Source organism: Camelus dromedarius, chromosome 11 (genome assembly GCF_036321535.1).
Source record: "Camelus dromedarius isolate mCamDro1 chromosome 11, mCamDro1.pat, whole genome shotgun sequence".
NCBI lineage: Eukaryota > Metazoa > Chordata > Mammalia > Artiodactyla > Camelidae > Camelus > Camelus dromedarius.
In genome coordinates, this window is record NC_087446.1 from 56662856 (window position 1) to 56687919 (window position 25064).

Here is a 25064-nt window from a genome sequence, read left to right on the forward strand (position 1 = left end):
ATTCACTGAGAAACTGCCTTTGGATTTTGCCAGCCTGTTAGAGGGAGGTCTTCTAAATCTGAGTCATGCTAATTACCACAGGGAAAGAGAGTCTCATCTCTAGAATCGCAGATTTTTATGGTATTTCCACCTTGAACCTCTGCTGTAATTTCCTCTGAAGCAGAAGGAAGGGATGGCCGCTTTCCATATGACGTTTAAATATGGATGAGAGGGAAAAGATACTGTAATGTGCCCATCTCTTCCCTTTGGTACATTTAAGTTTAAAAGACAAAATACCAAGAAAGGAATTTAATTTTATAGAGAAAGAAAGAAAAGAATTACCAAACAAAAAAGAACTTCCCAACAAAGTGGATTATTGAAATGATCAAAGGAAATTGTATAGTCCCCTTATCTGAAGAGCTAGAAGAATTGGATCAATTACCAACCGTCTGCATGATCTTGGAGGTGATGGAGTGGATGAGGGGACCTCCAAAGTTCTGTCTTCAGGCCAAAGACTCAGTGATTTCAGAACAGGACATAAAGAGACGAAGCCAGAGTGACTTGAATCCATCCTTTCACACCTCTCTTCCCTATGGCCGCATGCACTTCTTGTTCCTCAAAAATATTTTTTGCCTTTCTACGTCAGAGATGGAAGACTTTGAGGAAGTGAAAATGAAGTTTATTCAACCTAGATGTGCAAGTGGAATTTTGTGACCAATTCTGGTATGATTTTCATATCAGTGGAATAGTCAAGGTGAATTTTTGTATTGACATTGGGTCGATTCTTTATTTTATGGATTACCTGCTTGGTGGATTTTTGCAAACTCCATGCTTCCACTGCCTTGGGTTTAGCAGAAACAACGTGTCAGAAAGAGCACTAAGGTTAGACACAGGTGGTATTTTTGCATGTGTGTGTATGGGTGACTTTGTGTAGATAAAGTAATGTGAATTTATTTCACTTTTTTGGGGGTAACGCTAATTACATTTTGAGCTAAATATTTATTTGGGAATCTGTTTACTGGTGGTCTCTACCAATAGACAGTAAGCTACATACAAGGCTTGTATCTATTTTGTACACCATTGTACACTCAACACTTAGCATAGGACTTGGCATATGATAGGCGGTCAGCAAATGAAGGAATTATGGGTCCCTCTGGTCTCATCTGCTGACTTGGATAATGATAAATGCCTGCTTTCCAGGGGCTGGGAGGATTCTATACTTTGGCAGGTGGAGGAATCAGAGATGAGCCACAGAGACTGATCGGATGTCCCCAGCTGAAGCTGGCAGCCCTGGGGTAGATCCCTTATTGACATCCTCTGCCCATCACTGGCTGCATCTTATCATAAGACCTATGGCATAGGCTAGGGAGTGATCCAGGGCTGGGGATGGGAAGAGGTGAGGCCTGGCTATCAGAGTAGACATCTTATTCCAGCTTCAGTTGTTCCAGATGTGGCAGGATTCCCAGCCCACTGACCTGCAGGGCACAGTGTGGGGTTGGTGGCATGAGTCAGAGCATAATGTGAGGCTGGTTATTTGGGAGTTTCACTCTGTGAGAAGCCGGTTCCCCGTGCCTCAGTTCTCTGATGGCATCTCCAGGACACAGCCTAGGAACCATCAGTTGAAGAAGACAGACTGAGCACCTACACTCTTTTGAATCCCCTAGGATGTTGGCGGGAGAAGAATTTAAATGGATTTTAATGGGCAGAAGACAATTAATAGACCAGCAAAGTATCATAGAGTATTTCAATTGAAAGAAAGTTTGAGAGATCATCTTATCCATACTTCTGCATTAATTCCAGATAAATAAAAATCTCTTCCCTTGAAGATTTTCTGACCTATAATGTGGAGGCCATCCTGGGGCAGTCGAAGCTCAGGATAAATTCTCCAAGCTCCCATTTCCTTGTTCTCCTGGTGGGACTGAGTGGACGCACCAGAGAGATCTTGACATCTACTTCCCATAATGCTCTGCTTCTTCATACAGCGCTCAGTGGTGGGAAGTGGCTGCAGGTGCGGAGAGGCCCTCATTCTTGGGTCTTATTGCAGAGGGGACCTATGAATCTTGTAAATGTGATGACATCGGCAATGACAGACTCTTCAGCCGCCTGCTAGTCTGTAATTGAAGCCAGGAATTCAGCACACGCTCTGACACACCCAGCCTTCACTGTGGGTTCCCAGAAGCGGGTTCTTGCATAGCTACTAGACTGGGAGGACCCTCACTTAACCAACCCTCCCTGACAAGCTCCAAGGCCTCAGAGCTGAATCCTAAATTCCCAAACCAAGCAATAATTTTATCCCTCCTTCTGTTTCCATTCCCAGTTGTGCCTAAACTGTTCCTGCAAGTTATTCCCCAGTTTATTGCTAAACTCCCCAGTAAGTGAGATCCAAGATTCATGGTAGTATTATGGGACCATCTTTCATTTTGATTTGACTGAAATCTTTTTGTCACAATCAGAGCCTAAAATTGATCAAACCAGAAAGCATCTACACTGCTTTGAAGCCCCAGGCAAATAGGTTGGGGATTTTTCCTTCTGTTCTCCACCTCTCTCCATAATGAGACGCTTTGTTTCCGTGAGTGAATCGGCACTGATCCAGACTTCCAGACTCTGTGACAGGACATTTCAGCCCTCCCTCTGCCTCCAGGCAGGACTGAATTTAACTCATCCCAGACTAAGGGTGTCTCCTCTAGACCTTGTTTCAAGATTTCCTGAATCTTCGGCATCTTTTAGTTGAATTTTGCCCCTGACGTTTAATCTTAATTTCCTCTTGCAGTTGCAGCCCATTATCTCTCATTGTGAAAAAGGAGATCTGTGTCCTTCATAACTTTTCAGCTAAAAGTGTCTCAGGTCTCTTACAATGCTTCTCAAATGTTAGTTTGGTCTCATATCTCTCTTCCTTATTCCAGAAAAGGAAAGTTAGTATTATTTGAAATTTGCCTCATTATCTAAACATTGCTGACCTCAGCTAGTATTCCACCTTTTTGTCACTACTGTTATTGTGCCCCTCCCCCCGACATATCTCATCCTTTCTTTGGACTGAGGTTTCAAATATAGTTTTCTCTACCTGGGATGCCTTTTCCTCTCTCATCAGTCCTGAGCTTCCATTACTTCCAGACCCTGTTCCTTTCTCTCTCCCTCTCAAATGCATTTCCTAACTCTACATTCCCTTGCATTCCCAATCCTTCCAATTCCCCTGGCAGTAATGTAAAGAACTTCATTTAGCCGGCCTCAAGATCTGCCCTCACCTCTCTATCTTCAAATATGAAGTCCAGATGAGAAAAGCCCTGAGTAGCATACAGGAAACCAGCAGTATAGTGTAGAGCGATGTGTAATAGCGTGGAAGTCAAGAACCCCAGGGTTCTATTGGTGAGTCTGTAACCTTGGGCAATTCATAACCTTTCTGGCCTTTCAGTTAATTATTTGGACAAGAAAGTATTGCATTCAGCCATCTCTAAGAATGCTTTAAACTTGAAATGTTATGAATTTGTGGTTTTCTATCTTTCTTGGTCTTCTCCAAAATTATGGACAGAACTCCATGAGCAAGGAAATCACAGAATAGAAGAAGAATGAATTGAAAGACATAATTGGAACTCACAGAGGAAGAACCATAAGAAGACCAGGGAGAAAATGGCCAGTTACAAGCCAAGAAGAGAGTCCTCAGAAGAAGCCAAGCCTGCTGATACCTTGATCTTAGATTTGTAACCTCCAGAGCTGAGAAATAAATTTCTGCTGAAGCCAACAAAACAAAACAAAACAAAACAAAACCCTGATTGATAGGAGGGAAAAAGTCATTTTAATGTGTAGGTGGTGCTGGTAATAATGATTAGAAATTTGAAGTGAGAATTGGGGAGGGCAATTGCACCTCCTTATCCTCTTGCAATTTTACAAAAATTGTTGTGATCTGTTTTAGAAGGTAGAGAAGTGGCTATGGCCTAACCCTTACATCCTTTGCACAGTGACCCTGTATCCCAGAAATATGCTTGTTCTATGGTGGGAAGGTGGGCCTACCCTCACTAGAGTCACTAAGAAAGATACTACATTAAATATTTACTCATTTCTTCCTTAGAAACTCTGAAGATCTATGTGAGTAAAAAAGACTATTTCCATCTGGAACTAAGAAAAAAATCTTCATTTTCTAAATGGAACTCAAGTTTCTTCTATGATGTATTGGTTGTTAAGTTTAATAACAATCTCTGTAAAATAAAAGGCTATAAAACCCAGTAATTTATAAGGTTATGTGGCTATGTGTGTGTGTGTGTGTGTGTGCATGCATATGAGCAGTTCATGTGATTTCCACTGTGGACTAGAAGAGGCTTAGAGAAATGTCATGCTAACCATGTCACTTATCCTAAGCAGGGACATACCACATTATTTTAAATAACTGGGCCACTTAAATTTTTTTAAAAAGGGGAACCCTAAAGAGCTGGAGGAGAGAGGGGAGAAAGATGAATATTTATTAAATACCTACTCTATATTAGGTATTGTGAAAGACTCTTTATAAACCACATTTGCCTAAATATAAGGTGAATTTTTATCTTCCCAAAATAATTTCTCCAAAAAGGAGTTGGTTTATATTTGAATCCTTACAAAGTCTCATGTTGTAGAATATATTGTCAATTACTTGATTTTGGAAAAATAGGTTCTTTTTTGGGAAGACACATTAGCCAGCAAAACAACAAACAAACAAAACCCTCCAAAAGAAAAAACAGAATCAAGCTAGTTTGAATTGCTTATGAGATGTGATGGACTCTATTAAAACAAAACAATACAAAAATCACTTCAGTTTCTGAGAACATGACAGGCTAGGTTATTTGAATCAACTTTCCTGCTGAAAACAACTAAAAATGCTGGATAAAATATTTAAAACATCTTAAAAGCATCAAAGAGCTGACAACATAGTAAGGAAATATCAGGCCAAATGTAATGGAAAGTGAACATTCAAAGTGGTAAGTGGAACAAAGAGGCCACTTTTGACCAGAAGGTATTTGCTGATCAAGGCAAACTTGAACTCTGGTTTTGATGGCTGGTCTCAGAAGTTAAACCTCAGGGTTGGCTAAAGTGAAGAGTCTAATAGGAGACACCTCCCACATTAAACTGAAAGATTACATCTTTGGGGTAAGAGTGAAATAGAAGTAAACCTAACCCTTCTTCTACCTCCTGAAGGACTGCAAGAAAGTGTCCTTGTGCTGAGCAGACTAGGGAGAAAAATTTTAAGCCAACCTGATTTGTAGCCAAATTTACATTACCTGGGTAATCAAGGAAAACCTCAAACATTGGTTTTAGTTTAAAATGATGCCAGACAAGTATTTCCCCGGGCACCTGGCAAAGGTAAATGCAAATCCTCCCTCAGTGAAGTCACCTGAATCCTAAACTTCAAAAATCCCCGCAAGTAATTATTCAAGGGCAATGAATAAGCAAGCATACAAGAAGGGAAGGCACCATGAATGAGAATCAGCAAAAACAACAGACAGCAGAAACAGATTCACAACAAATTCAGACACTGAAACTGTCAGGAATATATTAAAACAAACTTTAAAATAGTTGCAGGGAAAATATGAAAAGTGACCTAGTGGACTTGAAATGCAACCAAGTAGAATAAATCCAATGGCAGGTTGGATCCAGTTGAAGAGAGAATTGGTAAACTAGAAGATAAGTCAGAAGAAATCCAGAATGCAGCAGAGAGGAAAAAAATATGAAAATATGGAAGAGGGTTGAGAGATACGGAAGATAGAGTGAGAAAACCTGCCACACATTAGTTAAAGTTTCAAAACAAAAGGAGAGAAAAACAGGGCAGAGGCAATATTTGAAGAGATAATTACAGAATTTTCTAAAACTGATTCAAGTCACTAAGCAGCCCAATGAATTCTAAGCAAGACAACTAAAGAAATCCACATCTAACAAGTGTCAGTGAAACTGCAGAATATGAAAAATGAAGAGAAAAAGAAAATAAGAAGCCAAGTAAGAGACCTGCTTCTGGCCACGAAGAAGTAACTGATATGGAACTTGTCCTCCCACTGTAAACAACTAGAAAATATATATGAAAAGCTATTTTCAAATGTTGAGAAAAGAGGCAATGCAGAACTGTGATCCCTGAGAGAGGGAAACAAACAAGGTGAATCCTATAATCACCCTGGATTCCAACCTGGAGGCAATTTTTAAAAAACATCAGCAGCGGAGAAAGTGTGCATCAAGCAGAGAATGGTTGTCATTCAAAGTTGAGGAGATAGAAATTGGAGTTCAGGGAACCTGAGGCAGCTAGAACTGGTGGGTCAGAATACTTTAGAGGAAGGAGCTATGCAGAGAAAGAGCTCCAGAAGTCTTCATACAATCTGCTGGAATTTTTGGATGAACACTAGTTTGTGCATGGGTAGGGTGAAACTCCATGATGCTGAGCAATGAACAACAGCTGGTAAATGTTAGTTGAACAATTCCTAGAACTTACACAGGGCTGGGAAACATTCAAATTCCATCCACCCAGAGTAGAGACATCACTGAACATCTGGAGTAATCAGTAGAAATTCCAGAAGGGTGATGCCTTAGTATTGAGGCTAAACTAGCCCAGACTCATCCCTAACAAAGCTTAAAAACAAGCCTCAAAAAGATAGTTTGTCTTCAAATAACTTAATGTATCAAAACAAACTTAAGCAGTTTTTAAAGGAGGAAGCAAAATACAAACACTCAGCAATGTAACATTCACAATATTAAAGTCCAATAAAAAATTACTAGACACACAAGAAGGCAGTGTATTTTGGTCCATAAACAGAAGGAAAATTAGACAATAGAAACAGACCTAAAAATGATAAACATAGTGGAATTAGTAGACAATGACCTTAAAACAGTGATTATAAATATGTACAAGGATTTAAAGGAAGACATGAACATAGAGAAGACAAAAGTAGAAGATATAGTTAAAATGGAATTTCTCTAGCCTGAAATACAATATCTGAAATGAGAAATTTATTGGATGAGCTTAACAGCAGATAAGACACTGCAGAGGAAAAGACCAGTGAGCTTGAAAACAGAGAACTATACAAACCAAAGCACAGAGAGAAAAATACTGAAAAACAAAAAGAAAAAGTCTCAATGACCCGTGGGGCAATATCAAGAGTTTAACATCCATGTAATGGAACAGAAAAAGAAATTGGAGATATAATGGAAAATTTCCCCCCAATCTGCAACAAACAAACAAACAAACAACAACTATAAACCTGTCTATTCAAGAGGCTCAGTGAACTTCAAGCTGGCTAAACATAAAGACAACTACACCAAGGCACATCATAATCAGATTGCTGAAAATTTAAAGGTGGCCAGAGAAAAAACAGATATTCAACATAAGGGAACAAAGATAAGAACTTTAGAGATGTTCCAGAAACAGTGTAAGCCAGGAGACATTGGAAGAGCATTTTGAAAACGTTGGGGGAAAAGTATATGGCAATATAGAATTCTACATCCAGTGAAAATGTTTTACAAAATGAGGGTGTAATAAAGACTTCCCCCCAAGACAAATAGAAGCTAAGTGAATTCTGAGTGTTAAAGAAAGTTTTTCAGGCTGAAGGAGAATGATACTGGATGCAAAGTTGGACCTACAAGAGTTCCAGAAATGGTAAATGTATGGGTAAATATTAAAAGACTTTTTCTTGTTTAAAAATTTTCTTTAAAAAAATAACTGGATGTTTAAAGCAACAATAATAACAATGTACCATGGACTTATAACATACATAGAAATAAAATATAGGACAACAATAGCACAAAGGAAATTTAAGTAAACTGCTATGAAATTCTTATACGTGAAATGGTATGATATTATTTGAATATAGACTTTGATAAAGATGCATATTATAAATCTTTGAGCAACCAATAAAATGAAAAAGTATAGCTATTAAGCCAATAATGAAGATAAAAATGGAATCCCAAAACTTAAATTAATTCAAATGAAGAAAGAGGAAACAAAGAACAGATGGGAAAAATAGGCTTAATATTAATTATATTGATAATTACATTAAACATAAATGGTCTAAATATTATTGTCAGAATATGAAAAACATGACCAAACAATATACTGTCTACAGGAAATACATTTAAAATATAGAGACACAGATAGATCAAAAGTAAAAGGGTGGGGAAACAGTTGGCATATAAATGATAAAAAAGCTGGAGGTACTATATTAATCTCAGACAAAGTAGACTTCAGTACATAGAACAGCATCAGAGACAGAGAAGGATATTTCATAATGATAAATGGTTCAAGTCATCAAAAGGAAATAATAATAAATAAGTAGTTGGAAAATTACAAAGCATCAAATACATGAAGCAAAAACTACCATAACTGTAAGGAAAAATAGACAACTCCACAATTAAATTACAGATTTTAACTCTTGTCTCTCAGGAATTGATAGAACAAGTGGCCGGAATATTAGTAAAGTTATGGCAGGCTTGAATAATGTTACTATCCAATTTGATCTAGTTGTCCTTTATACATTATAACCCCTACTGACTGAAAAATATTTATTATTTTCAAGTACACATGGAACATTCACCAAGAAAGACCATTTATTGGGCCATAAAAGAAGACTTACTAAATTTAAAAGGATTGAAATTATACAAAGTATACTCTAATCACAAAAGAATTAGATTAAAAGCCTAACAAAAAGCCAGTGCATCTGGAAAACCCCCATATTTGAGAAAATTAATTATATTTCTAAATAGTCTGTGACACAAAGAGAAATCACAAAGTAAAACAGAAAATACTTTGACTGTAAGAAAATGAAAACACAATATATTAAAATTTGTGGGATGTAGCTAAAGCAGTGCCTAAAGGGAAATTTATAACTTTAAATGCTTATATTAGAAAAGAAGAAAGGTCTCAAATCAATGGTCTAAGATTCAGTTTTGAGGAGCCTTAAAGGAAGAGCAAAATAAGTCTTAAGCAGGATTAAACAGTAAAGATTAGAATGAAAATCAATAATATAGAAAACGGACAAACGATAGAGAAAATAAATGATACTAAAAGTGGATTCCTCAAATAAATTAATAAAATTGATAAACCTCTAGCTAGACTGATTAAGAAAAACAAAAAGAAGACACAGATTACAAATGTCAGGAATAAGACAAGAGATATAACTACAGATTCAACAGACTTTAAAAGGCTAATAAGGGAAAATTATGAACAATTTTATATCAATAAATTTGACAGTTTAGATTAAATGGACAAATTCCTGAAAGATACAACTTTCTAAAACTGACACATGAATAGAAAATATGAATAACTCTAATTCTATTAAAGAGACAGAATTTGAAATTAAAAGCTTTCCCCTAAAGAAAACACCAAGTCCAGATGGCTTCACTGGTGAATTCCATCAAACACTGAATGAAGAAGTAACACCAGTTTATAAATTTCAGAAAATAAAGGAGGAGGAAACATTTTCTAGCTCATTTCATGGGGCCAGGATTACCCTGACATCAGAATCATACAAAGACATTATAAGAAAAGAAATCTACAGACCAATACTCATTAACATAAATACAAAAATTCTTAACAACATATTAATGAATTGAATCCAGCAAAGTTTAACATTTGAAAATCAATGTATTTCATCATATAAGCAAAAACATAGAAAACCCGTGTGATCATCTCAGTAGATTTATAATAAGTATTTGACAGAATTCAACACTAATCACTCTCAACAAACTTGAAATAGGAGGGAATTTTCTCAATATGATAAAGAGTATTTATGGAAAACTTACAGCTAACATCATATTTAATGGTGAACACGTTCCCTTTAATATCAGGAAAAAGGCAAGTATGTCAATTTTTACCAGTTCTGTTCAATATTATATTGGAGATCCTAGCCTGTGCACTAAGGCAAGTAAAAGAAATAAAAAGCATACACACCAGAAACATAAAAGTAAAACTGTCTTTTGTTTGCAGACAACATGATTGTGTACACAGAAAATCCTAAAGAATCTAGAAAAGAAGCTATTAGAACTAGCATATATATGTTGCAGGATATAAGGTCAATATATGAAAAAAATCAATTGTATTTCTATGTATTAGCTATGAAAAACTAGAAAATGAAAGTTTAAAAAATATTATCTGTAATAGCATCCAAAAACTCCTTATTAACTGCCTAAGGATTAGTTTAACAAAATATGTGCAGGACCTGAACACTACAAAACATTACTGAAGAAATTAAAGAAGACCTAAATAAATGGAGAGATATAACATGTTCATGAATTGGAAGATACAAAAAATTTTTAAATGTTATTCTCCCCAATTTGACTATTAAAGAGACTGAATTTAGAAAATTCATTGCAATTTCAATCAAAAGCCCACCAGACTTTGTTTGTAGAAATCTACAAAAAAGCTGATTCTAAAATTCATATGGAAATGCAAAGGACCAAAATAACCAAAAACAACTTTGAAAAAGAGTAGTTGGAGAACTTAACTGAATTTAAGATTTATTGTAAAGCTGTGGTAATCAAAAGAGTGTGGTATTGATACAAGGAAAGACGATGGAATAGAGTAGAAAGCTCAGAAATAGATTCACACATTTGGTCAATTGATTTTTGATAAAAGTGCCAAGGTAATATAGGAAAGGATACTCTTCTAGCCGGTTGTGCTGGAACAACTGGATATCCATTGAGAAGAAAAGAACATTCAACTCTTATCTCACATCACACACAGAAATTAATCTGAGATGGAACCAAGACATTTCTAGGAGAAACCATAAGAGAAAATCTTCACAGCATTGGGGCAGGTAAACATTTCTTAAGACAGGTTACAAAAAGCATGATCCACAAAATTTTTAAACGGTGGATTTGATTTTGAAATTTAAAACCTGAAAAAAAACCCATCTGCTATTTATTTGAAAGATACTATTAAGCAAATGAAAAGATGATACACTTACCATGAGAAAATACTCACAAATACATATATCTGCCAATTCATTTGTCAAGACAAAGAATTCTTAAAACTCAATAAGACAAACAATTTAATTTAAAAATGGGCAAAAGATCTGAACAGAGATTTCACAAAAGAAGATACACAAATGGTCAATAAGTACATGTAAAGTTGCTCAATGTCTTTAGTCATCATGGAAATGCAAATTAGAACCACAATAAGTTACCACTACACACTCACTTCAATGGCTCAAAATAAAAAGTCAAAAATACCACATGTTGATGAAGATGTGGAGCAAATGCAACTCTCATCCGCTGCTGGTGGGAATGGAAAATGGTACAACTACTTTGGAAAATAGTTTAGCAGTTTCTGTAGCTAAACACATGCTTACCAGAAAATCCTGCCATTGCATTCCTAGGTATTTACCCAAGATAAATAAACATGTATGTTCCCTCAAGGACGTATATACAAATACTCATAGCAGCTGAAAACTGGAAACAATTCAAATGTCCATCAACTGGTGAATGGATATACAAGTTGTGGTATGTACACAATGAGATACTTCTCAGCAACAAAAAGGCAAGAACTACCAATAATGCAACTTCAGAATAGTGGGGAGCATATATTTGTATTTGAGTTTCCTCACATTATTCTACTAGCATTATTATGGTTTTCTTATTTATTTGCAGGAGTCTTTTGCACAGTCTAGATATTTGCTACTCAAGATGTGGCTCATGACCAGCAGTCTTGGCATCACCTGGAGCCTGTAAGAAATGCAGAATGTCAGCCCCGCGCCAGACCTATGGAATTAGGATCCATAGTTCTACAAGATCCTCAGGTGTTTATTCTTTTATGGTTCAAAATGTGCCTCCCTTGACCCATTATTTCAGGAGTTGGTAAGTATTATATTCACCTACAATCGTATCCTTTTTGACTTAAAAGATTTTCATCATATCCTACTCTACAAATTTTATCTTTGTACATAAAGATCACTATTGTCATAAGTCAGCCCCTCGTCTGTTCCCTGGGCCATCTTAACTTCATTATGTCTTAGGGAGAAGAATCTAGGAGTGGGCTCTTTTCTTATGTGGGGCCACACTGTTGTTTTGTACAAAATCACATCTGAACACTGCTCTGTAAGCATTCTAGTATTCTGTGGTCCCAGTGCTAAAGAGCAGAGCCCTGCCCTCTGATGACAGAGATATAAAAGTAATGAGGTCAGTCCCTGCTTTGTGGGGCCTCCCAGTCTAGGGTCTCATTTGAGAAGCTATCTCTCCCTTCCTGTCTGTCTCTGTCTGTCTGTCTGTCTCTCTCTCTCTCTCTCTCTCTCTCACACACACACACACACAGAGCAATAAAAGACTTAAGAACATTTAATAAGGTAATGTTTCAAAAGTGGCAAAGCAGCATAATGAAACTACATTTGTAACTGCTGAGCAGTCACAGAGCAATAGAGTTGTCACTGCTGGGTTGAGTTAACAAGGGAAGTCTTCCAGCAAATAGGAAGTTTTATGTGGAGTTTAAACAAACCAAAGTTTAAGTCATTACTGTTCAGTTTATTAGCTATATAATCTTGGGCAAAATGCCTCATCTTTCCAAATACCAGTTAACTCCTTTGTAAAATGTAGATAATAATAATACCTGCCTTAAAGGTTTTTAAAATACGTTAGCTGAGATGTTATATGCAAAACGTTTAGCACAGTGCCTGGCACATAATAAGTATTCAAGAAGTCTTAGCTATTATTATTTTTGTAAGGCTAGACATTTGAGGTATCGGAGAAGAGGAGAACATTTGGACATGTGGGCCAAAGGTTTTGCCTAAGTATGTCACATATGAAAGAGAAGAAGCAGGGAACCTGAACCGGAGAAGAGATCCCATGAGATTCCGTTTAGAAAGCCATTACATGGAGGGCGGGGAGTGGGGGAGGGGTGAGGCAGCACTCGGGTGCGTTAAGGCCAAACTGAGGAGCTTTGATTTGATATGATGAACAACAGTGGCTACTGCATAACAAGGGGACTCTATTAAAATAGCTTTTACGGATTGTTGATTTCTTACCAGTAACTGGTGAATTTAAAGAAGGGATGTGAGGAGGGTATAGCTCAGTGGTTAAGAGTGCGTGCCTAGCATGAACGAGGTCCTGGGTTCAATCCCCAGTACCTCCATCAAATAAATAAACAAACAAACCTAATTACCTCTCCCACTAAAAAAGTTAAATGAAGAAGGGAAAGACTAGACATGTGAAAGTATAAAAGATAAAAGATGGGGGGGAGGGTGGGAAGGGATAGACTGGGATTTCAAAATTGTAGAATAGATAGACGAGATTATACTGTATAGCACAGGGAAATATACACAAAATCTTATGGTAGCTCACAGAGAAAAAAATGTGACAATGAGTGTGTATATGTCCATGTATGACTGAAAAATTGTGCTGAACACTGGAATTTGACACAACATTGTAAAATGATTATAAATCAATAAAAAATGTTATTAAAAAAAAGAAGATGGTTAGGGGTCTGTTGAGATAATCCAGACATAACCAGTTTGGTTCTAGACCAGGTTTAGGACTATGCAACAAATGGTAAGGAAGTTATGCCAGATTCAGCCTTCTGTCCTGAACAAGGGCCCTAGTGTAGCTTGTGGGCATGCACAGACCGGCCTCGCCTCACCCCTATGCTATACATCTTTTGTCCCCCACCGTGGGGCTTCCCTGTTGCCATCGATGCTTAAGAAACTTGTGCACAACACATAAACATACAAGACCCAGAAGTGCAGGGCAGTTAACACCCCAAGAGACAAAAATTGAATAATGGGAGCTTTTCCCTTCTTTCCCCTAGACAGACTATTTGGGGATGCAGGTGCTTCACATGGCCCATCTGAAGACATCTTCCCCATGTGAAGCCACAGCTTTTCAAGAAGCTATGGCCAGCTGTAACACAATCCTTTTGATTTGCTCCTTTTTCCTGCTTTGCCTTCCTAATCCTTCACTTTTGCTTCCCCGGGGTTGTATTCCTCAATAAAATATTATCCCATAAACCTCCGCTTCAGACTCTGATTTCTAGAGCCAAGAAATCAGAAGAGAGAAGAGTGGGATCTGAGAGATAAGGTGGAATAATGTGCAGGGCTTGATAATGTCTTGACTGAATAAGGTAAAGATTAAAGGGAATTTAAAAATTAGCTCCAAGTTTCCATAAACTAGAGCCCTGGGGATGGAGTACTCTTCATAGCAGTGAGGAAATGGGGAAAGAAGAATCAACTCTACTGCTTCTTAACACGTGGGAGCTTAAGGTGTCTTTATCATAAAAAGATGGTTCAAAAGTCTCTGGTCTCCTGGGTCAGAGTCCTCTCCCTGTGTCCTCTGATCATTATTTGACATGCCTGCCTTTGCAACGGGGACAAGCTGGGTTTGGCTCTCAATCCATCTTATGGAATAAAGTAACAGAATAAAATAATAGAAAGGAATGCAGCCAGGATGACAGATTTATGAAATCATCTACCCTAACTTCAGTTTAATGTAGCTTAACAACTTAAAAAACCTAATGAATAGACATACGAGGACCATCTCAAAAAAGGAAAAAAAGAGAGCAGACTGAAGCAGCAAAGCTGTTTGTCTACACTGGGCTCTACTGGGTCCAAGGAAACACCCTCCCCCAAACACACAAGCAAGTTGTGAGGCAGGAGGTTTCTCCTGAAAGGCATTCAAATATCTTTTTTCCCAGCCCATTAATCAACAAGTGTTAGCCCCAGTTTTGAGTGTACCCCATATGAAGTTCTCTGCAGGTGGATACTAAAGAAACAGTAGGCATCAGACATCATCTGAGGACGTGCAATATGGTGGGAGGTACAGGCCACATGGGCATGAAATAAACCAGGATACCGACGGACCAAGCCAGTCTGGCACAGACTGATGGACAGCTGCTGTCCACTCCAGTGTAGCTCAAATGTAACGTGCTCAAAAGCAGAACTCATCTACTTCCTCTAAACCTGGTCTTTATTTTGTAGACCCTACTTCAGTTGGGGGCATCCAGTTGCCTATGCCAGATATCTGGTCATCTTTCTTGACTCCTTCCCCTCCTTTCCTCTCCCTCTCCACCTTTATTTAAATTACCAAACACTCTCCTTTTAACTCTTAACTACTTTTCAACTCTACCTCAGGGAGACAGTCTGTACTGATGTAAGTCCAGGCCAACAGTCTCCCAGTTTAGAGATCCCCATGGTGAGGAGTCCTTTCAGACTCACATTCCTTGTCTAGGTGAGCGACATACAACGACTTTCGAACCTAACAAAACTTGGAGCCGGTCTGCACCCTTGCATCTACGGGAAAGTAACACAGGCTCTTGAAGACGGCTGCGTATGTCAAACCAAATGGCAGATAGAAAAGGTGGTTGAGGGACCCAGGGGCCCTACATGATGTCAACACAGCCACATTTTATTGGACATTGTTAAGTTTTCCAAGACTTGGTGCTGCATGTGCTGGTCTCGGGAGAGTCGGCTGCCAGGGCCTTGGGGAGCCAAAAACTGGATAGATGAGCCTGACATTCAAATAAAGTAGTTTGGCACCTAAATTACCTGGATAATTGCCTCCTTGTAGTCCAGGGCCGCCTGACCCCCATACTTCTGGAGCCACAGGAAATCTGAGAGTCATAAGTGTCTGGGGAAAACTGAATGGGGCATCTGAGAGGGTGACTACCTGCATAGGAAATGAAAACAGACTGTTCAAAGTGGCACATGAGTCACGTGCTCATTGGGGTGGGCAAAAAACCAACCCAGATGGGAGTGAGTTGGGGGCTCTGACCGTTTTCTCACTCTGCCTGCTTTTTGAACTTGGCTTGATTCATTCCCAGGTAACTCTGTTTCATATACAGTAGCCTTGCCGATAATTAAATCTCCATCCTCCAGGAAGCAGTCCCTACCTCTCCTCACCCAATATCCGTTTCTTGTTTATTCCATGGTTACATAGCACCAGGGGACTCAGTCTGTACTGCATTTATTTGCACTTACTTATATGTTGCTTTGTAAGTGTTTCTGAGCCATTTTTCTACATGTGTGCCGTGTTCCCTTAAGTGGATTTATGTTCTTTCAGAAAGTCTCTTCAGTAGCCATTTTCCCTTTTCCTTTTATTTGCATTTTACAACCTTGTTCATTTGATATTGTCTCATAAAAATCTCCATGTAACTTCTTAATACCTTTACCCACACATTGCCCTATTTTTGCTATTTGACTACAAGTATGGCAATCAATGCTACCTGTGCAGTCAGGATACAGTACATGTGCTGTGGGGTTTTTGCGTTATGAATGATCCGCTTTAAGAAAACATGTCTAGGAGATCTTTGCATCTAAAAACCTGGATTCCTTGTACATCCTCTGTGTCATTGCCGTCGTGCACAGTAAGCTGAGCCCCTTCCTGTTGCCACAAAACATTGTGGACTTTGCCCTACTCTGCTTGGAAAACCCTGTGCCCTTCTGTGCTGGGCAAGTGAAGAAGAACTCATGCTTCAAAACCCAGCTCCCCTCCCATCCCACCTGCTCCCAGAACACATTTTACAAACCTTTACCAATCCCCATATCCATTTTATAATGGTTGTCTCTTTTCACATTGGTCTTCACCAAAATGCATACCTCAAGACCACAGCTTGCTCATCTTTACAACCACACCATCAAACACTGAATCCTCCACACATAAAATATTAGAGATACTCATAAAATGTTAGAGAACAAATACTTAGTGGATAACTTCTTGCATAGAGTGTTGACAGTTCTCTGCTCTAAGTCCCCATCCATCTAAGGAGCCTGCTTGGATTAATTGTCCCAGCTTCATTCTTCACATGCTTCCTTTCCCTCGAGTATCAGTGTCCAACTGGTCTCTAGTCTTTTTTTTTTTTTGCCATCATCCCAACTCCCCCATTAACTGGCAGAGCCAGAATGGGTCCAGGGTGGTTTCAGTAAATCAGTTATTCATTTATAAGATATTTATTCCAATATTTATCTCACATTGCCGAGGACACATCAGTTAATAAAATATTCAAAATCCTTGCCCTCATGATGCTTATCTCTTAATGATTTAGTCTGAAGCCTGGACTGTGAGACAGATTGAGACTAGAAGTGAGCTATTTGCCTAAGTTGTGTGATAAATTCAGTTCAAAGTCAAATGGCTTTGTTTTTCCACTTGAATTTGGTAATTGATTTCTATCAGCATGTGGCTGTCATCATACTTCCTGGCAACAAACACTAACATACACAACCACACACTTGTCCCTAGCACCCACGCCATGCTAGGTAGACACTGGCACCTGTATACATACACTGCACTTCAGAAGTAGTACGATGTGTACACTCACTAATCGTGCCTTCACCCATACAGCAAGCCTCCCAAGATGCAGATTACACCTCCTTCCCCTCCGCTAATACACACCCATTCAGACACATTTTCTAATGTGTGCACCTGCAGAGCCACAAAACACACCTGCAGACCTCAGCTTTCCCTCCACACTCCTTCCTTCTTTCCTGAGCAAGGAGTGGGATATGGAAACATGCTCCATTTTCTCAGGACCAGAAGCTCTTTGAAAACTATCATGTATGTGTATCAGACCAGTTTTCAAAATGAGCTGGGCAAACCCTGGGTGAAAGTAGCTTCTTTTAATTGCCAGTCCCCTTGCCTCATTCTCCTGGACAAAGCAGGACCCAGGAGCTAATTTGAGGCTGGAAACCATTTGAAGTGGCGCATCACGCTACGGGAAAACACGAGGGATCGCTATGGAGAAGGACATGAAAAGAGAGGAGCAGATTAGGGAAATGATGGCCATTCTGCAAGGTGCAGAGGTTCTGTTTCAGATATTCTCTGCCATTCTCAGTGCCCTTTACACAATTGCTCGGAATCTTACATTGCTAGATATCAATGTGTCCACTCTGCCGTCTCCAAGTAGAATCCTAACCAGTGATAGGATGCTACACAACTCATCTGAAGGGAACTAATACTCAAAGACCATCCTCAGAAGGCCAGGCCTTTTTTATTTTATTTGATATTTGATTTTATTAAAATCTTAAAACATTCCAAATGGTAGACAGTACTTACCCCCATCCTGTGAATCAGGAAGCCAGGGTTCAAAGATACTAAGCAACAGTGGCATTGGGATTTGAACTCATGCCTGATTGACCTACGATCTTTCTTATGATCTGTCTTCTCATGTGCCAGGACTGACGTGAAGTCAGGGAAGTTTGAGCTTTTAGGGTTTTCTGGATTTTTTCCACCAGTGTAGGGGTGTGGTTTTAGCCTGTGTTCATGACACAGAGACAATGACCTGTAATAAAAGGGATCTGCATATATTGGCAGCTGGTAAAGACTTTCACAGAGATTGTCTACGACAACATATGCCTTTGTATGTAGTAGCTTATGATTTCTAGTTTTTTCCATATACTGAGCCCCTTTGACATTCACACAAAGGCCTCTGAAGGATGCAGTCCATACTTATTTTATATTTAAGAAAAGTGAAGGGGAGCAAAAAAAAAAAAGCATAAATATTTACTTCTCTCTCTCTCTCTCTCACACACACACACACACAACTTACTAGGAGCCTCTCACGGGGCTGCACATTTTCTCACATTCCATCTCTGTGAAATATTATTTTACCCATTTTACAGGTGAGGAAATATTTGAGTTCTATGATGAAACACTGCATTTAGCACTATTTTCCAACAAGCTCAACTAACTGGCATCGAAGTCATCTGATGGCTGAGTATAAGAAAGCTGCCCTGAAGACTGTCACCGAAGAGGGGAGTTGTTGCACTCAGGAAATGTTTCCTCTGTCTAACTCAGTCCCTGCTTCTGTAATTTCATTCTATTTCCTTGTGGGTTTTATTTCCTCAGAAAGGATGAGGAACAGCTGCTGGTGGTCCTGCGAATAATAACTCTTCAGAGATTGGAAACCTGTTATGCAGTTGAGGACGGTTATCTCTTGGTCCCCTTGGTTTCATGTTAGAGTGGACTTAACTCTGTGTTCCTCAGCAGAGGCTCAGAGCCATATATAAGCAAGACCACTCTTTTTAATTCTCTGGACCCTGAAGACGTATTTCATGGGTCAAATAGTCTTGCAAGAAACTACTGGCCTGCCCACCAGTGGCAGGTGTGGGTCTGAATTGGCCAGGAGGACTGAAGGCTGGTGACTTAATTTCCATCACATCTCCTGGCTTTCACCATCTAGCCTTCCTCTCCAGACTTAGGGCCCTTTCCTTGCTTCTCTCCACAGATTTAGGTCCACTCTGTTCCTACCGGCTTTTCCTGCTGCTTCTTGCAAAACACACACAGAGACACACACATGGTGTCTTGTATATATCGATTCATGTTAATCCTTTACTCCTTACCTTGATTTTCCCTGTGCAGTTTCTTCACATCTTTCCAGCACTTACCTTTGTAGCTCAACAAAATGCCTCCTGGTCTGTCCTTGTCTCTGTTTGCCTTGGTCCCTGTGTCATGAGTGCTGTCCCACCTCCCCAGTGGGACCGGACTCCGCCTGTAGGAAGGGTATATCCTCCTGCCTCTGGAGTTTCCCTCTGTTCCCTGAACCGGAGGTGGTCATCTCAGAAGTCAGTGACCTACACGTCATCTGATGATCCTCTAAGTCAGTGAATTATTTCTTGAATTCCTGTTTAGGATCTTGTGCTAATCCTGGATATGAATCTAACATTTGTCAAGAACAAATTTTTCTTGCTTCTGACGAGCTTAGGATGACAGTGGAAGTGTGAGAGGAAAAAAATATGATTCTGGGGATGAACACAATTTCTTGGGCCAATTAACTGAGACAGTTCACATGTTTATTATGTTTAAACTATTGGGTGATTAATTTAGGGAGTTTTATAGACAGTTTAATACTCTACTAGAATAAGGCATAAGCCAGTTTATGTAAAAGAAGAAACAACCCTGAAATATACCTACCTCTAATGATGAATATGATGAACGATGGGGACATTAAAGAAATTTCCATAAATTATATAGTTCAGAATGTGGTTACAAACAGTCAACTCTTAAACATTGGCATGTCAATTATCTTTAGGAAATTTAAAAACCTAACTTGACTGTTCCTTGCCTGTCAACATGCACCTTGGCTGCCCTACCCCAGCCATTCCCAAACTGGCATCGCAAACCCTTTCCAATGAACGCTTACATAAATCATAATTGCTACGGTATAACTCCTTGGGCAAAACCAAATTTAAAAAGTTTTCATTGTCCACTTCATTTTTATTAGCACAATTGATCAAGGGTTGCCTGAGATTAAACCAAGACTATTTATTGAGCGCCTGGGAGAGGAATGGCAGGGGTGGCAAGGTGAGGTCAGTTCAAGGCCACCGAAGAACTAAATCATGTTACTTGAAGTGGATATGGCTCTCTGGGTCAGCCCCAGACCTTCCCAGTATATAGCATGAAAGGGCCTTTCTGTTCCACACCTTTTCCTCTGAAAGCTGGTTCAGTCTTTCTGACCTTGCCTTGCCTGTTCTCTGCTTTGACATCTCAGCCTTTTCGGGACTGCTGCCCATACCTACTCATACAGAATAAAGCTCTCTCTCCTCCCTTCTTTGTTCCTCTCTTTTAGTTACTTGATGCATATGTATAATGCTAAAAATGCCTTCTGGTGTTGTCAGCTGTCATGTAATTGGTGATTTTAGTGGGGGGGGGGGGAATGTGCTTTGATTCAGGTAGCCCAACGTAGATATACCATCAGCTTGCTCTTCTGTTTGCCTTTGCCTCCATTACTTTGTCTTTCTGTAACTTTCATGTATTCCACAAATATCTATTCAGTACTTACTGTGTGCCAAGAATTATATTTGTGGTTCAATAGTGATATGATGTTGCTGTTTCTCTCTGATTACCAGATATTTTTAAAAGCCCAATGAAGGAAACTATACTGGGAAAACATCCATAAGAGGAAGCTGATTTTTTCCCTTTATCCCTGGAGGCTTTATTATTTGGGGGGAAGGCGGTGGTGAGAGGGCCAGTAATGCTGGTCAGAGGCTTCTTCCTCATCTTGGCTCTTGCCCTGGATAGTGGGGATAGGGCTGGGGTTGCCTACATTCATAGTCCCCCTCATACCTTCTCACCCTTTTTCTTGTGCCAGTCCCTCCCACCCCCACCAACCAAGAGGGAGTCTGTCACTGTAATTAAGCAGTCTGTAATCAACGAAGTCCCATTAAGAAATAATGAGGCCAGTAATGCAGTGGGTGCTATTGACGGGGGATTAGTGAAACTCATGTGGTTTCCTACAACTCCTCCACTTTCTGAGGAAGTGGTGAGGGTGGAGAAACTGTTGACTCAGCATTCTTAGCGTTAATCCCTGTGCTCTCCCCAATACTCTTGAATTCAACTCCGTGTGAAGTTGGATGTGTTAGATGGGGTATGGATCTGCCGTGTATGTGAGAGCATTGCTGGCAGGACCATATCACAGTCATCTCTGTATTCCCGGTGCTTGCACAGTGTAAGTGCTGGGAGAGGGTGGGCTGGAGGCACAAACTGAGCATAGGACCCAAGTGTCCCGCCTTCTTGCTCAACACTTTCCACGCAAGTTTGAAAACACGAACTGCTGGCCGGAAACCACAGCTGCAGGGTGAATCTGGGGCCAGGGGTCATGTCCATCATCTCCTTCCCTTCCCCAAACTAGAGTTCCCTTTCCTTTTGTTTCTTCTTCTGAGGATAATATAATCTTGGCAAGAGTTGATCATTTCCCACTTATTATGTGTTCATCTTTGCCATTCTCTCTGTTATCATTTTGGAATCATTTGCAGCAAGTCGTTTGTCTTGGCCCAGCTTGTTCCTATTACCCTGCATCCTTAGGCTTGTCTATCCCCTCACTCTAATATTTGGTGAGAGCTGGAATGAAACAAACCCTTCCTAATATCCACTCCTCCTAGAGAAACCCTTCTTGCTGGGTCAGACCCCTCAGAGAACACCTTCCCAGGCTGCATCACAAATCGCCTCCCTTGGCTACCAGTGGCTTAGTTTGCTACCAGAAGTGTGGACAATTGAGACAACAGAGAGCCTTTCCTAAAAGACAAAGGGCCTTGGAAACCTTTAGTTTAAAGGGTGTGGAGCTTAATCTCTGAGCATTTAAGAGGGGTAGATACCCCTCCCAGCCCTCATCCTCCTTGCTCCATAATGTCAGTGTTTGTACATTTGAGATATGTACTAGAAAGTATCTAACAACCTGTTCCCCTTCATCTGGCAGCTTACTGGTTCCATGACATGTCCCACAGCGGGGCAGGTTGATTGAAGAGTAGAAAGCCTTTGCTATTCAGGATATGGGAGTGGGGGAAATGGAGCCAGAAAATGTTTCATGAGACAGTGAGAGAAGAAAGGGAGAAACACCCAAAGTACAGCTGACCTGCTTAAAAGCAGGGCATATTTAAAGACCGCAAAGACAGGCTTTTTGTAACGTGAGTGGTGAGTATTAAAGCCAAAAGACCCCTTCTTTCAAATAGGGATATTCCTAAACCTACCAAGCAAGGGAGAATCCACAACATCTGTTGTGGTAGGAAGTTCTTCTGGAGTCTAACCTTAATCCCTCCCTTGGTCTGTTATTTTGCCTATATCAATGTGTTGCTTTGTAATTGTTTTTAAGTTGCTTTTACTGTGTACGTTTTGCCTTCATAGGTAAACTCCTCCTGGGCAGGACCTGACTCCAGAAGAATTTTTCAATCCCCACCAGCGCCGCCCCCTCAGGTGCCCATGTCAAGGGCTAGAGCAGAAGGTCAGGCACAGTGATTAACCAGCCACAGTTGAAAGCCCAGAAGATACAACGATCAACATCCTGCATCCTGCATCCTGCATCTGAGGACTTTGCTCCAGACTAAGGTGTAATCCAACCATTTCCTTTTCATAAGACAAGTATTGTCTGAAGGGATCTGTGTGTAATTTTGAAGGGAAGGGCAAACGGAGCTGCAGAACTCAGTTACCACTTTGCCTTGGATCTGAGCCTGTGAAAGGGGAAAAGAAGTGAACTTGTCCCTGAGATGGCTGAACAATCACAGGGAAAGAGCTTTAAGATTCATAGTAGAAAAAGGCTGATTGGAACCTTCCTTAGAGCAACTCCACTATTCTGGTTTTACCCTATTCCCACTCCTTGTCATTCCCACCTGTAATTCTGACTTGGCAGGAACCCCACACTGAATGTTCTCAAAGTACTTTGTAGACTTTAATTAGTTCTGTGGGAAGTAAGGCAAAACTCAGCCTTCATTCTGCCAACAGAGTTGATGGTTGGGGGAGTGGGGGGAGGGGGAGGGGGAAGGAAGGTAAGGAGAAGATGGACAACCAGAGCAGCCATGCCACTTACTGAAGGCCACGTGGTACAGGAGGAACTGGGGTTAAAATCCCTGAATCCCAAATCTTGGTAAAAAATCTCTTAGCCTTCCAGGTTCCTAAACAGGTAATGGGCTAATCCTACTAACCTATTTGCTGGGGTGTTGTTGATGAATGCTTGTAAACCCCATCCTAGATGATAGGTTTGGAAGATTGTTAAGGAAAGCATGTCATTAAGTCCATACTCACCCACTCCTCGGCAGATAGCCCTGGAGGGAGGTGGGTGTTAGCCAGAACTGGAGGGCCACCACTTCCATGGGGTGATGGAGATTCAACAACAGGAGAATTTTCCAGCAGGGAGGAAAATCAAAGGCACGTGTTGGGGGTGGTGGTGGGGGATGAGGAGGGCCTAAAATGAGTGACACGCAGTCAGATGGTTCAGAAAAGATCATCAAGAAATGATTGAATCCCACTCAGGTCACTGTGGATGGTGGCTTTCCTGAAACTCAGGATGTAAGTTTGGTAGTGGTTTCCTCTTCTCCCTTTCTAAAAGCAGAACACCTCTCCGAGGGCTACCGCAGGGGACTTGGGGGTCTGCAAATTAAGGGACATGTTTTGAGTCTGGGATTGCTCTGTGCTTCTCTAAGAGAAGTAGTTAAGGATTTGAGCTCTTAAGTCAGAGACCTAGGTTTGAATTTTTCTTTGTCACTTCCATCTGTTTAAACTTGAATTAGTTACTTAACTTCTCTAAGCCTTGATTTCCTTATCTGTAGAATGGGCCCAATAATAGTACTTAACTCAAAGGTTTGTTAAGAGGGCTAAATGCAACAATTCAGGTAATGCCTTAGCACAAAGCCCAGCCTGTAATAAGCACTTGGTTCGCTTTAGCTATCATCATCGCCTCACTCTTTCCTCTGGATGGGTCATCTACTTTGGAATTTATCCATGGTCCTTTCTTTGATCAATTCCTGATGGTCTCTGTGGCCTCTTGGCTGACTTCTCCCACCCTTAATCAATGAGAAGTCAGGGAACACTGATACTGACTTCTTTTTCATGTCATTTATGACAATGTGGAATTAGGAAGGTTAACCTGCTGCTGTAAAAAAGATTACGTAGATTAACACAGCTCTACACACCAGATATATTCTCATAAATGCTATTAAGTGGCTATTTTTATGTTGAGTAATTTTTAGATGACTTTCTTTACGATTCTGAAGTAATATTCTCCTAGAAACAAGAATCACTGTTAAGGAAAGAGGAGCTAATATTTGAATGTGAGACACCTTCCATATCCAAGTCTAATTGAATCCTCCCAGTCACCCAATAAAGAGGTCCTTATTATTCCCATTTTATGGCTTAAACAACTGAAACTCAGAGAGGTTAAATAATTCATTCAAAGTCAGTCTTCTAGGGATGATGGAGCCTAAATGTGAATGTCATTCTGGTTCTGTTTTCTACTACAGCACACTCAAAGGATCCACACTCATGTTTCTCTTCAGATCATGTAAATCTTTCACCTTTTACATCACACGGTAAGTATTATTCTGCTTTTGTCAGTAGTCAAATCTGTCTACATTTAAACTTCTCACACAAATTCTAGAAGAACTTGATTGATCAATTCACATGATCTTGAATATTAATTTCTTTTTTAAAAATTTACCCTTATGATTCAAATATATGTGTATATATATTATACAACTTTAAGAAATTACCCACATTTCCTTCCACTAGTATGGTCTGTCAAAAGATGACTGTTGCCAGATTATAATGAGAACACACTATATGATTCCATTTATATAAAACTCTAGAAAATGCAAGCTGTTTTCTAGTGACAGACGTCAGATCAGTGGTTGCTTAGATAGGGCTGAGGCTGGAGGGGGAGATGGCAAAGGGGCAAGAAGAAACTTCTG

The 25064-nt window shown here is 39.9% G+C and overlaps 1 long non-coding RNA gene across 2 annotated transcripts in view; it reads left to right on the forward strand.

Annotated features, from left to right (window-relative positions):
• LOC105094554 (uncharacterized) overlaps nucleotides 1-23014 on the forward strand; it is a 150707-nt gene extending 127693 nt beyond the window's left edge. The window contains exons 3-4 of one of the 2 annotated variants that reach the window (XR_004140085.2): nucleotides 11566-11772; nucleotides 22510-23014. This is a non-coding gene — a long non-coding RNA (uncharacterized LOC105094554). The remainder of the gene's footprint in view (nucleotides 1-11565; nucleotides 11773-22509) is intronic. The other variant, XR_004140087.2, reaches the window with a different exon arrangement.
• Nucleotides 23015-25064: the final 2050 nt, after the last annotated feature.